Consider the following 12,954-nt stretch of genomic DNA (forward strand, 5'->3'; position numbering starts at 1 on the left):
AAAAAAAAAAAAAAAAAAAAAAAAAAAAAAAAAAAAAAAAGTAGCATCAAATCTTTCACCTCACTTGTCAAATCTAATGTGCCTGGTCTTTTATTGTATTACGACAGGGGAAATGTGTTTTTCTGTTGAGTCAGTTATCCTTGATTATTCCTAAGAGGCCAAAGGTAAGGTTAGTTACACATGTAAGATCAGGCTACCCCCTGCAAGGTCACAATCATTATCCAGTCTTAACATATGTAATCAGGAGTGATGAAAGAGGTTATTGTTTGCAACTAACCTATATATCGCCTACATGTCAGCATTCCCAATAGGTGTGCTTTATGTATCCTCTCTGTCATGATCTTTTCAACCTCACTGGGATTCTTAACTATTCTAACTATTGAACACGTATGTGTGAAAACTGTATGACCAAAGTTAACTAACATCTAAGTTAACACTTTTCAAAATCAAGTCTAGATTTTCTTATGCTATTAATGTTTTCACGTGGTAGTCCTAGGTCTATACAACTCCTGATGTTTTTTCCATACAATTTTTCATGTAGTCCCAATATTAAATTTTATTGTGTTCTATTTATTTCATATTACAAATAATTAGTAATATTAAGTTAGCATTTATAATCAATACACAATTCTTCCAATCTGCAAATTTCTTCCCTTAATAAATCATGAATTATCCTAAAAGAGGCCTTTGTACAGACTGTCAATGTTTTTCTTGCTGTTAAAGGCTCCCATATTCTGTTTAATATTGATAAGAGATGCCTCAGTTTATACAGAAATTCTAAATTTAACATGTGTTAAAATACTCCACAGTGTAGTCTGTAGTGGTATATGGAGATCAACTGCACATTCAGAGAATTGATTGCTCATTACAATAACTGAGTTAATAACCTTACATTGAGTCAGTACAAATTGGATTGTTTCCATTGGTTTTCATAGCCAATGCTTTGCAATTAAGATTGTTGTCATGCATCTAATGTTGGTTGCCAAGAGTACTCTCCAAATTACATAAATCTCTACTGGTCCTAAATGTAAACTAATCATTACCTCATAAAGAAGAGCATTTATTGAGACTTCTTCCCTGGACAATTCACAGTAAGAACCATAGTGTTAGCAACCCAAAGACAAACATTAACAGCAGGCAGAGACAGCAGAGACTCCTCTATATCAAGTACTGCCAGCTAAGACATTTGTAGCTGTTGTGTCAGTATTTATGGGCTTTCAGAAAGACTCTGCATTATCTCTCTAGTTTTTATAATTTTTGTTTAAAAGAGACAATATACCAGCATATTAACTACAACAGTTTAATGCTGAAGCCTATCTCTGAGGGCCAGAACATTTCTACTTCTAACAAGTATATTTGCATTATCTCAGGAAGTAATCTCCTTTTCCACTGAACTCACATGACTATTTGTAGCTTTTCCTCACTATTTATCATATGGTAGTTATTTCTGTAGGCCTTACCTTGCCAACAAGTCTGTAATTATTTTTTAGACAAAAATTTCAGTCATATAAATCTGGAGAGAGAGAGAAAGAGAAAGAGACAGAGAGAGAGAGACAAAGAAAACAGAAAAATGCTCTATACCTGTGATTATATACAAAAATAATAATAAAAAAAGGCATTTTAATGTTGAGCAAAATTGATGCAGACTCTGACCTTGTGGTGTTTACATTCTGGAGGAGAGGACAATATTAGTCAGACAATTGAAGAAAAAAACATAAAATTATAATGAAACACAGGTATATGATGCTATGAGATTATATAATAGAAAGAGCAATCTGGTTTGGCTGACCAAGAAAAGTTTCCTTCAGAAAGTGACTACTGAATGAGATGCAGGCAAAAAAAGTGAGTCTCTCAGGGGGAAACAGTCAGGTGCAAAGACCATGGTGGATGGTGACATGATGTGAACAAGAACAGGTAGGTCTTTGTGCCTTAAATGCAAGAAGAAGTGCATGATGGGGGACAACTTGGGGCCATTTAGAAAAATGCTAAACCATGGATAACATTGTAAGCCATGTTAAATAACTTTGTCTTTAGTCTAGGTATAACAGTCTTTATTGAGGTCACGACATCTCAGTTTTGTGTTTTGTAAGCTCTCTCTGCGTATGGAGAATAAGCAAAATAGATACATCACTGGGTATGGCAGATAATTTTGGAGGCTCTTTGGGTAGTCTACAGGAGAAATCATGGTAGTAAAGATTAGGATAATGATAGTAAAAATAGGGAAAAGTAGATGAATTTTAGAATTTTCTTTGTAGGTAAAACTGACCAGATTAGGTGATGATTTTTTTTTTTTTTTTTTTTTTTTGGTGGAGTAAAAGATTGGGAAAGATGACAAAATGATTCAAAATTTTACTAGTATATAATGAGCCATATATAGTGTTCTTGGTGAACTCAAGAACACCAGAAGAATGTATGTGGCAAGATAATCAAGAGGTTAGTTTTCCACAAGTTAAACCTAAGGCATGTAGGTAATTAGATATATGGATTTGGAATTGACTAGCAAGGTCTATGCTATATAAATTTGTGAGAGCCATTATGAAGAACTTTTTATTATTTGAAGATTTTTTATTCTTTCTTCTTTGTAAAGTGAATATTGCATAACATAACAAGTCTAATTTGCTCTAACTTTTGATATCATTGACACTAATTGAACTCAATTCATATAACCAGATAAGCATTCATAGGTAGCATATTGCTTTTGTCCTATTGATGATCTTTATTTTGTATCTGTATGTTTTTAAGGATCATATTTTATGGGATGGTTTTAGGCAGTGAAGCATAAACCTAAATATATTAAACATGAAAAAATATCTATCAGATTTGATATGGTTTGGATGTTTGTCTCCTTTCAAACTTATGTTGCAACATAATCCCCAGTCTTGGAGGTGAAGCCTAGTGGGAGGTGTTTGGATCATGAGGGTGGATTTCTCACGAATGACTTAGTGCTATCTCCTTGGTGATGAGTGAGTTCTCAGTTAGTTCATGCAAGATCTGGTTGTTTAAAAAGATGTGGCATCTCCCCCCTCACTCTCTTGTTCCCACTATCATCATGTGACCTGCTGGGTCCTGCTTTGCCTTCTGCCATGACAGTAAGCTTCCTGAGGCCCTCACCAAAATGAGATGCTGACACCATACTTCCTACAGCCTAGAGAATCATGAGCCAATTAATCCTTTTTTCTTTATAAATTTTCTAGCCCGAGACATTTCTTTATGGTGATACAAAAATGAACTAACACAGATAATTGGTATTAAGTAGTGGGGTGTTGCTATAAAGATAACTGAAAATGTGAAAGTGGCTTTGGAATGGGATGTCAGGCAGGGTTTGGGAGACTTTGGAGATCTCTGAAGACAGAAAGATGAGGGAAAGTTTAGAATTCTTCGAGACCGTTAAATGGTTTTGACCAAAATGCTGACAGAGATATGGATGGTGAAGACCACACTGACAAGGTCTCTGATGGAAATGAGGAAGTTACTGGGAAATAAAGTAAAGGTCTTCCTTGTTACACCCTAGCAAATAACTGGGCTGGATTGCATCCAGGTCCTAGGGATCTGTGAAAGTTGATAATTCAGAGTGATGACTTAGGGTATCTGGTAGAAACAATTTCTAAGCAGCAGAACGTTCAAGAAGTGACACGGCTCCTTCTAACAGCCTAAATTATATACAGGAGCAAAGAAATGATTTACAGTTGGAACTTATATTTTAAAGGGAAGCAGAGGATAAAGGTTTGGAAAATTTGCAAACTGGGCAGTGACAGAGAAAGAATATAAACAACCGATGAAGCAACCATGTGCTAGAGAGGCGTGCATGACCAGAAGGAAGCCATGTGTTAAAATCCAAGACAATGGGAAAAATGCCTTGAAGGCATTTCAGAGATTTTCAAGACTGGGCCTGCTCCAAGAAACCATTCTATTCTCCTGGGCCTCTGGGCAAGGATATCTATTACCAGAGGCCCAGGAGAATAGAATGATTTCAGGGGCCAGGCCTAGGGCCCCACTGCCCTGAGCAGCCTTGAGATATTGCTCCCCATATACTCCAGCTATGTCATGGCTCAAAGGGGACCAAGTACAGCTCAAGCCACAGCTCCAGAAGGCACAAGCCATAAGCCTTGGTGGTTTCCACATGGTGTTAAGTCTGCAAGAGTGAAGGGGGCTGGGTGGCTACCACCTAGATTTCAGAGGATATATAGGAAAGCCTGGGTGCCCAAGCAGAAGCTTGCCACAGGAGTGGAGCTCCTCACAGAGAAACTACCAGGGCAAGCTGTGGGGAAATTATGGAATTGGAGCCCTCATACAGAGTCTCCACCAGGACACTGCCTAGTGGAGATGTTGGAAAGAAACCACTGTCCTTCAGACCCCAGAGTGGTAGATTCACTGGTAGCTTAAGCCCTCTGCCCAGAAAAACCATAAACATACAACTGCAACCTGTGAGAGCAGCTATGTGAGCTGTGTCCTACAAAGCCACAGGCACAGGGCTACCCAAGTCCTTGGGAGTCCATCCTTCACAACATGATGTGGAAACTGAAGTCAAGGATTATGTTGGAGCTTTAAGATTTAATGCCTGCCCTGCTGGGTTTCAGAGTTGTATGGGGTCTATTGCCCCTTTCTTTTTGCCAATTTCTCCCTTTTGGATTGGTAAAGCTTAGCCAATGCCAGTAGCATCATTGTATTTTGGGACTAAATAACTCATTTTGATTTTACAGGCTCATAGGTGGAAGGAGATGAGTCTCAGATGAGACTTAGGACTTTAGACTTAATGTTGGAATGATTAAACACTCTTGGGGCTTGTTGGAAAGTGATGATTGTCTTTTGCAATCTGAGAAGAACATGTGATTTGGGGGGGCCAGGGATGGAATGACAAGGTTTGGATGATTATCCCCTCCAAATCTCTTATTACAATGTAATCACCGATATAGGAGGTGAGGCCTAGTGAGAAGTATTACAGCATGGGGGTAGATACCTCATGAATGGCTCCTTGGTGATGAGTAAATTCCTGGTCAGTTAGTTCATGTGAGATCTGGTTGTTAAAAAGAGTGTAGCACTTCCCACTTTCTCTCCTGCTCCCACTCTCTCCATGTCATGTGCCTGCTCCCCCTTTGCCTTCTGTCATAATGATTACCTTCCTAAGGGGCTCACCAGAAGCAGATGTTGGCAACATGCTTCCTGTACAGCCAGCAGAACCATGAGCCAGTTAAATCTCTTTTCTTTCTAAATTACCCAGCCTTGGGTATTTCCTTATAATGATGCAAAAATGGACTAACACATGGTTGAAGAAATAGACAAATGAAAAATGTACTCATAGAAATGGTATACATAACAAATAAATTAATGTTTAGTAAAGAGTACTACAAATTGTCAAATGATAATATGTTGCCCATTATTATGATAGCTAGTTAAGCCACTTTCAAATAATGTCATAAAAGATGATAATTTATACACTTTAAATATAAGGGAGTTCATTTCAGAAAAATAAAGCACCCCTTAAATGTTATGTATTTAATGCCACTAAGGATACCTTAATAGTTAAAAGAAATATTAGCTTTGTAAAATGATTATCATCATTATGGGTATAGTAAATTATCTTTACATATATACACACATATGTACATATATACATACACACACATGCACATAAATACACACACATACATACTTATGTGTTTTCAAAAGCATGTGCCTACAGGCACATTTGCTGTTAAGACATTATTCATTGTTTAATTTCATCAATACTTTTGTCAAGTGAGAACGAATAGAGAAACAGACAAAAGTACTCTTCTACTATCCAAGGCCAATTGGAAATGCCAGAGTGAGAAAAATAATCATAATAGCAACCATTACCACCTCAGCTGTCCTCCTTAATCACAAGTGGATATTCCATTGCATCATTATTCTACTACTACTACCCCATTCACTGTTTCACTCTAAGAAAGTTCCTGGTATTCCATTTATTTTTAAAGGGATTTTAATGGATGTCCTATGAATTTTCAATGAGCTATTTGAAGTTGGACAACCCTAATTAGGAATGTGTTTACTTTACGCTTTATTTATTTATTTATTTCAGAGTGATTAGTTTCATGCAAGACTTTAACCTAATGTTACTCCAAAGAAAAAATAGAGAACATGAGGTACTACTTCCACACACTAATGGACTGCTAATTTAAAAAAACGAATCAAGCATTAACTTGGAAGAGTCTTTTGCAATATATAAATTATTTCTGGTTTGCCTTTTATTTCCACATTAGTTAAGAAAATCCTTTGGCCTTGATTTTAGCAATTAGTAAATGAAAATGTGTTTGACTTTACTTCGTTTTGGGATTTATACTAGAGAATCTGTCAGTAAATACAGTTCCTTTGCTAACAGCTTTCGTAAAGTAAAAGCTTTTATCTAGAAAAAGTCTTGCCAGTGGAAGACAACACACACAAAAAATTATTAATTAACTAATTGTTTGGGCAAATAAAATCTCTGGAGTTTCTTGTGGGGTTGCCATAAAGAAACAAACCATTTTTACATTTTCACAGTCACCTCAGGCTTGGACAGTGTCCTCTGTCTCCTTAAGAAAATGCACAGCACAGAAAATTTAGAATGCATTCCTCAAATTGTTTCATTTAATGGAAAGCTAAAGAAGCAAAGCAACAAAAGCAATTTCTAAAATAAATGAATACATTATGTACAAAAGGAATACCAGGTAATAAAATATAGGAAGAAGAAAATCATGTTTGGAATGAATCTGCATACTCAGACTCATCATTTTACACTACCATCACAGTTATAATCAATTAACTTCAATATAATCTAGATATATTATTTTTGTATGTCTTAAAACTAGTCCTTCTACACCACCTTGAGCATACTGGCAACAACATACTGGCTGCCTATTTTAAATGTTATATAATTAGATACATCACCATTCACATATAAATTCTTAACTATAGTTTTTCTGTTCTTCTAGTAACATATGCATTTATGTTGCATATTGACATGTAATATGTTGCAAAATAAAAGTGGGTTCATTAAGTATCTCTTACCTGTTCACTTCAAGAAAATTTTAATTGCCAAGCATCCAATCACTGACAGTTTCAGCTATATCAAACTTTTGCTCTATATAAAAGTGCACCTACAATTAATTTTCTGTGCAGTGACATTGTGATGTAAATATATCGCCAAGAGCAACAAAAAATGTCTACATCAAGTATTTAGGAGAAGAAAAAAAAAAGCCTCAAACGTAAAGTTAAACTAGAAACATGGCAAAACAACAGACTCCTAAGTATGAACCAGGAAAACCTGAACTTTTCCTGAGACTCTTTATTTTCAAATCCTATGGTCATAAATAATCTTTTAACTAATACATTTACCTGATTTACCTGGAAGTTAGAAAGCCCACACATAAATCTATGGCGGGGAATTTGTTTTGTGGTGGTATGCAGTACATTGTGTTGTTCATTTTACAGATTCTTCATGTCCCCTGATTTCAATTCATTTCCCTATATATGATTTTCATTTTCTTCTGTTTTTTTAGTATGTATGTTTAAAGGTTGGCATAAACTCTCCTTGAATGACCCAGATAACATATCATTCAATAAACCAACCAATCAGGAAAACTGCTCTTTCTAGCACCAGTACATTGCCCTTCATACAGCACTAGACATCAAAGCCATGGAAACAGCACTTATTTTTTAAAATTTAGAAAACCAGATATTGTATTCCACTTGCATAGTTTATGAGCCAAGCAAATTTGATAAAATATTTGGTCATTTTGAATCTTTGTATTCATTTGCAAACATTGTTATTTTAATCTATTCCTTGTCCAGGCCTTAAAGTTGTAAGTATAAATTATGATAATGCATGTGAAACACAAATCCTGAAAAAAAAAATCAAAAAATTCCACAAGGATATAGGTTATCAACACAAAAGTGGAAGACATTGCATCTCCAGAAAACACGACTCAAAAAAAAAAAAAAAAAAAAAAAAAAAAAAAAAAAAAAAAAAAAAAAAAAAAAAAAAAAAAAAAAAAAAAAAAAAAAAAAAACAAGATAATCAGTGATGAATAATAATACAAGGTTTAATTTGTATGTAAGTTAGCAAGATTTTTAGTTTTCCTCCCTTAAGTGTTTTAAACCCACTGACAATGATTGAACTGAATGCAATTAACTTACTTCTGGAGCCTGAAGAGTTCCTCACGGCTGTGAAGGAGTCAGCACTCTGCCTGGCTGCTGCAGAAGACGGACAGAGTGAAAGCATCTCCAAAGCTGATTTCAGAGGATGGTGTCAAAAGATGAGTGCTGGGCTGCTACATATCTTCTCAACACCTGGCTGAATGGTTACAGGGATTCTTCAAAGGAGGCAAGCACAAAAAAAGAGTGTATCAAAAAATGCTTATAAAGTATCCTTGAAAAACATAGTGGCTGTTAACTGGGTGATCAATCTCAAACTACAGCAGGACTATCATGCAATATGATTTAAATATATTTGCATAATAAAGCTTTCCAATGGAATGTGCAACATACTGTGATTTCAGTAAATATATTAGCATTCTCCTTTCCTTTCTGAAACTGGGGATAATTTAAATAATCTTAAGCTGCATAGTTCAATTTCATCATATTTAAATTAATTCAACTAGCAGTCTAATGTTAAAACACTGCATAAGTTAACATATATTTAAGCATCACCTACTATTTACGAGGCATATGACACTTAGGATATGGCGGTGAATGAACCTGAAAAACCCCTATCCTGATTAAGCTAATAGTCTTATGTTGTTTTTCCCGTATTTTTTTCAATAGAGAAAATCTGTCTATTGCAACCTATATGTCTATGAAAGAAATACATAGGCATGCCATTTACATTTTAACTTTATGTCAGCAGATTACTGATTTCTACTTCTTTTTGAGGTTTTCATGTCACTCTAAAGAATAGTTAACTTGGCTCTATGAGACACGATGTTTAACTTTCTTTCTTGTAAGGTCTATGTAATAGTACCAATTGATATTCAACCACTGATATTTTTAATGCAGAAACAGGCTGAGTTTTTAAAATGTTCTTGAAATTAACAAAAGCATTGTAATTTTACTTTAACTATGACTTATTTTGTCTGAGGAAAAGAAAGGCAGAAATAATGAAATTCCTAAGCATAATAATATAAAACACATCTAAGATGAAACAGCAACTTGAGTTTAGCTAATTATTTCTGCTGCCTTCACTTGTAAAGATATATGAATGATCTTATAGAGTCAAAATTTAAAGAAGTGATGATATTGTCTTAAGATAATCAATAATTAGGAATTTATTTAAAGAGGAAAATTAAGCTATTGCTTAATTTAATACTGAAATGGTCAGAAATACTAAAATCAATGCACAGATTAATTGTACGATTAAATAAAAAGTAAATTATAGCTTATATATTTCAATTATTTATCTGAATCTGTCAATCAATGCTGTGTCTTTTTGAAATTTATGTTTACTACAGCATTTTAGAATAACTGGGACATACCACATACACACATATGAATATAAATCAATCATTTGACAACTATGTTGGTACAGCAATTGTTTGCCCTTTCATTTATTTCCTTCCATGAATATATTTTAAGCTAATTTTCACATTCATATATGCATGATAAAAATATCAGAAATCCAGTAGTACATCTCCCTCCAAAGTAAGATATCCTCCTCGCAGAAAACCAATTTCACATTTTAGAACATTCTTTCAGAAACAGTTTGTGTGTGTATGTATGTGTGTGCGTGTGTATATTTTTGTACATATATCAGAATACTTTGCTCTGTTGTGCCCCTGTTTTTTGTTTGTTCGTTTGTTTGTTTTTCTGAGACGGAGTCTCGCTCTGTAGCCCAGACTGGAGGGTAGCGGCGCGATCTTGGCTCACTGCAAGCTCCGCCTCCCTGGTTCATGCAATTCTCCTGCCTCAGCCTCCCGAGTAGCTGGGACTACAGGTACCCGCCAGCACGCCCGGCTCATTTTTTTGTATTTTTAGTAGAGACGGGATTTCACCGTGTTAGCCAGAATGGTCTCAATCTCCTGACCTAGTGATCCGCCCGTCTCGACCTCCCAAAGTGCTGGGATTACCCGCGTGAGCCACCGCGCCCGGCCTGTGCCCTGTGTCTTTAACATCTTGAAGAACATTCCATTTCTGTCTTCTAGCATGAATCCATTCATTCTAGCAGTGCACATCTACCATAAGCATAATCCGTTCTTAAAGTATCTTAACTGAAAAGTACACCTTTCTGGGATTTTGTTGTTACAAAAATAATATTCATATGTATATATTCTGCACACATGTTAGTAAATACAGGCACAATATATTGCTAAATAACTTGTTTTGGTTAAAACACCTCATTGTCCCTATAGCTCTGATCATGTTTCTTTCTTTGTAGTAAAGGTGCAGTATAAAAAAAAAATCTGAATTCTGTAATTACATTTTATATTATTTCATTATGGTAGCGAAATATAAAGGCCTCATAATATCATCCTAACTCCCCCTAAAACATACTGTTGACCAACAGTATGTCTCTGTCTTCATTTTAGCATAAAAAGCACAGTAACAGCTGAAATTCCTACTTAAATTCTAATTTCCCAGAGAAAATTTATTGTCTATATGGTCACATAACTAATGAGAACAGCATTTCCTTTTTTTGTAATAATACCTGTATTAAGACTTACTGTGTTCCAGCTACCATAAAACATGTGTTAAAAAATTCTCTTAAGAATCGAATGAGGTAAACACATATTTCTATTTTAGTGCTACAAAAATGCAAGGACAGAGAAGGATCAAGTAACCTTGGGCAAGGTCATACAGATAAATAGCAAAGTGAGGACTCTCACCTAGGGCTATCTCACTCTATGAAATGTCTTATATCTCATAATGTAAGTGAATTTTCAGAAAATCAATAAGGGTTCTATATTAAAGTAAGGTGTTTTTTTTAGCCCATATATTTTGGTCAATGCAATGACTAAAGTGAGAAAGTTCAGATTTGAGATTCTAATACTACATTTTCTAGTGTTACCATACAAAGATTTTTTTTTCTTAATATTATGTTGAAATGGAACATCCTATAAAAAATTAAGGTCAATTTCTTAGTTCCAAGTTGTTACTATCTTTGCATAGTCTTAGAAAATTCAGCAACTATTATTGTTTATGTATATGTATTTCCAAGAAGCATAGTTCTCCTAACAATTATTGTGGATGATGTATTAGTCTGTTCTCATGCTGCTAATAAAGACATAACTGAGACTGGGTAATTTATAAAGGAAAAGCATTTAATGGACTCAGTTCCATATGGCTGGGGAGGACTCACAATCATGTCAGAGGATCAAGGAAGAGCAAAGGGACGTCTTACATGGCGGCAGGCAAGAGGGCATGTGCAGGGGAACTCCCCTTTATAAAATCATTAGATCTTATGAGACTTATTCGCTATCACCAGAACAGCCTGGGAACGACCTGCCCCCATGATTCAATTCCTTCCCTCCGTGTCCCTCCCATGGAACAACACATGGGCATTACTGAAGCTACAATTCAAAATGAGATTTGGGTGAGGACAAAGCCAAAACACATAAGGTGCCAATACTAAACTCAGAAAGAACTTAGAAAACATGGGCAAAGTTCTAGAAGTTATTAGAAAATATGTATTTAAAAGTGAGAATCATTATCTCCTCCAGCACCCAATGATACTTTCTTATCCTCTAGGATATCTATACTAAGTGTTCATCAACTGCCTGAACACATACATTGGTAAGAGCCTTAAAATCAACAAAGGTAGGACTCTAAAGTCTTCTAGACCAAGGCTGAAATCACAACTACGACCACATTACCATTTTTCTCTTTCAAAATGAAAACAGTTACAAAAAGTTGTAATTATTTGAAGATACAATGTATGTGAAAGTACTAATCATAATACCTCATACATTATAGGCATTGCAACAATTTTGTTACCCTTAGAAAATCTTCCTAAACTTGCCCTAAGTTTTGACCCATTGAAAACTCTTGACATATCTGAAGACACCAGAATATCATCTCACATATTCCCTTCATTTTAAATATTCATAACGTTTGAAAAATTATGAATCCATTAAATGGTATCATTTCCAATCACTTCTCCCTAGAATTCTTAATAGTATGAAATAAACAAGGAATGAGTTGTTCTACATTTGTCTTTAGTTACATTCACTTTGTGTCAAAAATGGTTAAAAAATAAACAGCCAAATGTTTTGGCCTACATGATGCAAAAACCAGCTGTTTTAAAATATATAAATAATTGAATCATGTCATTGCAGTTCATTCAATTACTTATTTATAATTATGTAATAATATATTGACACAAAATAGCCATTATTTTTATGGGACTACTCCAAAACTGAGGTTATAAGATAGGGATTGCTATTTTATTAAAACAAATGACTTGAAAATAATTTGGGACACAAGCAAAAAATTGAAAATTACTTCATATTAATAAGTTTGTTAAAGCATAATTATTCAGAAATTCATATAAACACTATTATTAAAACATGCTTGCCTCACCATTAATATTGCTAAACCTACTTTAAAAATTAAATTAGAGGCAATGATTGAATATGAAAATGCATTTGTTATTGGAAAAAATGTAGCACCATATCCTTGGCTATAGGAAAACTTTTACAAATTATTGCACATGTCCAAGATCATATGACAAATAAATTAATACACTACTAGAGCATTTATTGCTTAATGTAAATGTCACATTGTAAATGAAAACAACTAATCATTCCTTTCCTCTAATAGCAAGAGTTCAGCAGTTAAATAAAACATAAACCTTGCTGAACTAAAAATTTTATTACTGCATTTGTAATATCTTGTTAATAACTAACAGAAAATAACATTAAGGGATACTGTATTTCAGTATTTCAGTAAGCTACAACTTAGGTGAAGGTTTTTTTTTTTTTTTTTTTTTTTTTTTTTTTTTTTTTTTTT

The 12,954-nt window shown here is 34.5% G+C and overlaps 1 protein-coding gene across 4 annotated transcripts in view; it reads right to left on the bottom strand.

The window, feature by feature from the left end:
* The window catches only part of LRFN5 (leucine rich repeat and fibronectin type III domain containing 5), a 297,077-nt gene that overhangs the window by 140,169 nt on the left and 143,954 nt on the right, over window positions 1-12,954 (bottom strand). For all 4 annotated transcript variants that reach the window (XM_017889707.1, XM_017889704.1, XM_017889706.1 and 1 more), the window contains one exon: window positions 8,152-8,327. The gene's annotated coding sequence lies outside the window, so the exon portion shown is untranslated. The remainder of the gene's footprint in view (window positions 1-8,151; window positions 8,328-12,954) is intronic.

The sequence above is a fragment of the Rhinopithecus bieti genome, unplaced genomic scaffold (assembly GCF_001698545.2).
Source record: "Rhinopithecus bieti isolate Rb0 unplaced genomic scaffold, ASM169854v2 scaffold_15572, whole genome shotgun sequence".
NCBI lineage: Eukaryota > Metazoa > Chordata > Mammalia > Primates > Cercopithecidae > Rhinopithecus > Rhinopithecus bieti.